Source organism: Arvicanthis niloticus, chromosome 21, assembly GCF_011762505.2.
Source record: "Arvicanthis niloticus isolate mArvNil1 chromosome 21, mArvNil1.pat.X, whole genome shotgun sequence".
NCBI classification, from domain to species: domain Eukaryota; kingdom Metazoa; phylum Chordata; class Mammalia; order Rodentia; family Muridae; genus Arvicanthis; species Arvicanthis niloticus.
Genome location: NC_047678.1, coordinates 40,294,194 through 40,300,193, shown reverse-complemented (window position 1 = coordinate 40,300,193; position 6,000 = coordinate 40,294,194).

Here is a 6,000-nt window from a genome sequence, read left to right as displayed (position 1 = left end):
GTGCCCATGAAGGCCAAAAGGGGTCGCTGAGTCCTTTGGCGCTAGAATACCCAGCATTTATGAGCCACTTAAGGAGGGCACTAGCCCCTGAACTCCAGTGCTCTCATCAAAAGACTTCTCAGGACGTACTCTTAACCACTGAACGGCACCCACCACCCACAGTGGTTTCCTTTTAATCACTTTGAGAGGGGTGGGGGGACACGGGGGATGAAGCTAGGGTCTAGTGAATGCTAAGCAAGCATGCTACACTGAGCAACACCCCAGCCCTCCTTACCTTCTCCTTTATCACCTTCACAAACCCTTTGTTTAAACAGTGGCTTATAATTTATCCAATTCTTCTTATGGTGTTCTCCACAGGTGAGTCCAAGGACAAAGGACAACATTTCTGGAAGGTGGGGTGAAGGGCACAGTGCAGGTGTCCAGACAGAGAATCGAACCAAGAAGAGGTGAGACTAAGAACCCAGTTCAGATTGATGTCATCAACCGGCTCAGACTCAGACGTCTGATGCCCGGCAGCTAGTTGCCAGCATTTTTTTTTTTTTTTTTTTTTTTTTTTTGGTTTTTTGGAGACAGGGTTTCTCTGTGTAGCCTTGGCTATCCTGGAACTCACTCTGTAGACCAGGCTGGCCTCGAACTCAGAAATCCGCCTGCCTCTGCCTCCCAAGTGCTGGGATTAAAGGTGTGCGCCACCACTGCCCGGCTAGTTGCCAGCATATTTAAAATACAGTTCAATTTGAAGAAAAAAAAAAGAAGAAGAAGTTTCCTAGTGTAATACAATCCCAAAACAATCCCAGATACACAAGCATAATTATAGAAACTCAATCCAAGAAGATGTTCGGGAGATAGGCTGCCCATACTGGCTTAAGGGCCTAGGGAAAGACCTGGCCTGGTTTCTGTCATACAGATAGCATAGGTCATTTGAGATATTAGCCGTCCCTAGTCCTGGCTGTGGAAGCTTTAGGAAGCCCCTGAATGTAAGGGTTATTTAGATTCCTAGCCACCTCCAGTTCTGGTTGTGGCCTGATATGGCCTGGCCCAACAGACAACACAGATCACCTCACCTCACCAGGCTGTTAATTGCCTCCAGGTCCCAGCTTTCTGGATAGGAGAGTAGGTATTTGCTCCTTTGAGGAGACAGCTGCCTCCATGTGACTGACACTCGTGGTCTCCCTGGATGTCTGCAGGTGCAAGTCCGATGTCTCCCAACAAGAGCCAGCAAAAGACACCCAGACAAAAATGCCAAAGTGATACTTTTTGACATGACTGGTTTCTGTCCTATTTATCAAGCCGCTTTAGCTGGTGAATACGTATAGAGAACCTACGGCTAGCTGAACAGACAGCTCAGCAGGTAAAGGCACTTACCCGGTGACCTGAATGTGATTCTCAGACACCTACAGGAAAGGACAGCGCCTGCCAGTTGTCCTCTGACCTCCACACACACACACTATGGCACATGCTCACACACACACACACACACACAGAGAGAGAGAGAGAGAGAGAGAGAGAGAGAGAGAGAGAGAGAGAGAGAGAGAAATAAATAAATAAATAAATAAATGTATGCCAAAATAAAATAACTTGCTAGGCAGTGATGGCATGTGCCTTTCATCCCAGCACTCAGGAGACAGAAGCAGACACCTGAGTTTGAGGCCAGCTTGGTCTACAGAGTGAGTTCTAGGACAGCCAGGGATATACAGAAAAACCCTGTCTTGAAAAACCAAAATAAATAAATAAATAAATAAATTCATATTTATTTTTAAAAAGAGAGAGAGGCCAGGCGGTGGTGGTGCACGCCTTTAATCCCAGCACTTGGGAGGCAGAGGCAGGCGGATTTCTGAGTTCAAGGCCAGCCTGGTCTACAGAGTGAGTTCCAGGACAGCCAGGGCTACACAGAGAAACCCTGTCTCAAAAAACCAAAAAAAAAAAGAAAGAAAGAAAGAAAGAAAGAAAAGAAAGAAAGAAAAGAAAAGAAAAACCAAAACAGAGAGAGAGAGAGAGAGAGAGAGAGAGAGAGAGAGAGAGAGAGAAGCATATACACGCCTTTAATCCTGCCACTCAGGAGGCAGAGGCAGGTAGATCTCTGTGAGCTCCAGGCCAATCTGGGTAACATAGCCACACCCTGTAGGAGATGAACGTCTGCTCTGGTAAATATATGGTAGGGCAGGCGATGACTGCGCACAAGCTACTGGAGTGGAGGTCAGTCTGCTTTTGTTTTTCTTTCTCTCTAACCACCATGTAATCACCAGCTCTGTGGTATTTTACATCCCACTCGAGTCAGACCAGACCTGACTCCATGACATTAAACATAAGTCACTTAACCCTCCCTTCTAGCCATCAACACTTGGGAAATGAGAAAACACTCTTCTTCTGCAGCTACTTCCCAGAATGCACTGGTCTTCTACTGTTTGTGGCTGACATGGAGGTTTAGTACTGCTTAGGAATAAGTAAAGCAGGAGGAGGAGAATTATCACTCTATTCTCCAAAATTCGGAGTGAGAGGCTGGAGAGATGGCTCCGCAGTCAGGACGCGTGGCTACTCTTGATCTGTCCCCAGCACCCACATGATGGCTCACAACTGTCTGTAACTCCACTTCCAGGGCATCTAACGTCCTCTTCAGCCTCCAAGGATACTGCACACACATGGTGCACAGATGTAAAGGCTGGGAAAACACTCATACCACAAAATAAAAAGCAATACGTCTTGTTCTTTGTGCATGAGCCACCTTTCCTGGGTAAGTGTAGCTACCGTTCCTCGTCAAAGGAGCCTGTCTTTGTGGCAAACGGAAACCATCACGGAAAACCACAACTAGACACAAAGCAGAGATGAACAGATTGTGAGGAGCCCAGCGCCAACAGATACACCTACCTCTCAGGAAAGATCTCAGAAGAGGTGGGCAGAAAGATTTTAAGAATCAGGAAAACATGAAGTCTGTGGCAAAACCTTCTCTCCCGGAACTAGCTTCATAAGCAAGACTGGGACAATGGACCAGTTACCATGGAAGAAGGGAACTTTTGCAGGGTCCCATCCCTAGATAAAGAACTACAGGCAGCTATGACTGCCGGGAGAAGGAGAATTTGTGTCTCTCAAGGACAAGGCTCTTAGTGGCTGTCAATCACAGAGGCCAGTCAGTCTTTTTGGTTTTTTTTTTTTGGTTTTTCGAGACAGGGTTTCTCTGTGTAGTCCTGGCTGTCCTGGAACTCACTCTGTAGACCAGGCTGGCCTCAAACTCAGAAATCTGCCTGCCTCTGCCTCTGCCTCTGCCTCCCAAGTGCTGGGATTAAAGGCATGTGCCACCACCGCCCAGCGAGGTCAGTCAGTCTTAGTACCAGTTATACAGACAACAAAAGCAGACTCAGGGGGTTGTATTTACATGTGTGGGGTAGGTGTATTTTTGTGTATGTTTATATGTATGTGTGCATTTGTGTGTGTACCTGACATATATACACACATATATACATACATATGTGTGTACACTCACACACACCCATTTGTGTATACACATACATATGTGTATATGTATATGTGTATGTATATGTGTGTATTATATGTATATTATATGTGTATTATATGAGTATTATATGTGCATTATATGAGTATTATATGTGTATTATATGTATATCTTGTTCTTTGTGCATGAACCACCTTTCCTTGGTAAGCATAACTACCGTTTCTCATCACGGAAAACCTCAACTAAACACAATGCAGAAATGAGCAGATTGTTGTATGTGCATACACACACACACACACATACACACACACACACACACACACACACACACACACACACACATATATATATATATATATATATATATATATATACACACATGTGCATATATACATATACATATGCACGACCCCACAGATAAAGGTCATTTGAAAGATTTCTCTGGTGCCTTGCAGGTTAATAGTTTTAACGCCATCTTAGTCTTTGCCTCTCCTGGCAAAAGGATGGGACAGGGCAGCCTTGTGAAGTTATTCTCTGTTTCAGGTCTCAGTCACTATTGGCTCAAAATAACCATTGTGTCAAAGTGTCAGGTGTGAGCGTGGCATGGTCTACCTTCAATAACAAATGTGGCAGACAGAATGGTCTCCTCGAGACCTCCACATCTCTCTTCCAACCCAATTCTCAAGCACACAAAAGGGAAAGAGAGTGCATGAACTTTTTCTTTGCAGTAACCCTGTCAGGACAGGAAGGGAACAGCCAGTATCTGGGAAGCAACCTGAGACTGTCAAACACACTCTGCTCAGAGGGATAAATACTTCCTTCAACTCATTCAAGTTCCAAGTCTTTGAACTAAACACCAGGCAACTGAGTAAGGACAAAGAGAAAGTTTGCAGCTTTACTTTCATCTTTTTAAAAGATTCTTTTTATGTGCATTGATGTTTTTGCCTACATGTATGTCTGTGTGTGGGAGCAGGATTCCCTGGAACTGGAGTTATAGACAGTTCTGAGTTGTAAGAGCTGGGAATTGAACCTGGGTCCTCTGGAAGGGCAGCTAGTGCTCTTACCCACTTCTGATTTACTTTATTTTATTTGTTTATTGTGAAACAGGGTCTTGCTCTGTAGCTCTGGACAGGGGGGACAGCTCTGTGGACCAGGACCTTGGTTCCTCTCTGGTTGCTTGGGCTTTCTCACAGCATGGCTGCTGGGTCCCAAGATCTCCAGAGATGAAAACTATGCTGCCCTTATGACCACTTGGCATGCTCTACCTTTGATAATAAATGTGGTGTGATGGCTCCTAGAGATGTCTCTCTGTTGTTATCACAAGCCTACCTGACCTCAAGAGAATCACGTGGGCCTCCTTTCAGTTGGAGGCATTTTAAAGTCACATTTCAAAGACAGTATCCATGACAGAAAAAACACAGGTTAGGTGCTATGTCCCAGGACTGAATAAACACATCTCCCGGACCCTCCCTGAACTTAGATCCTCTTTGGCTGAAAGAGGAAAGTGCATGTAAGCCACACATTTTAGAAGCCGTCCTCTGCAACCAGGACACGCTGGGGCTTTGGAGTCTGGAGAGTAACTGACAGCCATGAAGCCTGGTCAGCTATTTGTCAGCAATCTGTCTCTTCAACCAGATGTGAGCTCTGTGAGAATTTACACACACGTGTAAGATGTCAAATCTATACATACATATATGTATTGAGTATATACACACACATGCACGCACACACACATATACACATATATATACATGCATATATACATGCACACATGCACGCGAGCACACACACACACACACACACACACACACACATCTATCCAGTGCTCAACTCAGAGTTTAGCACACAGTGGCTATAAATATAACAACTTCATTAGAATAAGGTGAGTACAATCAGGTGGTGGTGGTGGTCCATGTCTTTCATCCCAGCACTTGGGAGGCAGAGGCAGGCAGATCTTTGTGAATTTGAGGTCAGCCTGATCCACAGAGCAAGTTTCAGGACAGTCAAGGCTACACAGAGAGACCCTATCTCAAAAGAAAGGTGGGGGGGGGGGGGAGGAAGGAAGAAGAAAAAAAGAAACCCTGTTTGCCAGGAGTGTGGGTGCACACCTTTATTTTTCAGTGCTCAGGAGGCAGAGGCAAGTGGATCTTTAAGTTCAAAGCTAGCCTGGTCTACGGAGCTAGTTCCAGGACAGCCAGGGTTGCACAGAGAAACCCTGTGAAAACAAAACCAACAAGACTAAGGTAGCCGGGCAGTGGTGGTGCACGCCTTTAATCCCAGCACTTGGGAGGCAGAGGCAGGCGGATTTCTGAGTTCGAGGCCAGCCTGGTCTACAGAGTGAGTTCCTGGACAGCCAGGACTACACAGAGAAACCCTGTCTCGAAAAAACCAAAAACCAAAAAAAAAAAAAAAAAAAAAAAAAAAAAAAAAAAAAAAAAAGACTAAGGTAACTTCAAAGCCACAGTGGTCCTGCAGGATGGTGACATGCTGCCCCCTTCTGGTAGCTGAAGATAATGCCACCTATTTTCTCTCCCTGGAACCATGTGTCCTAGCCT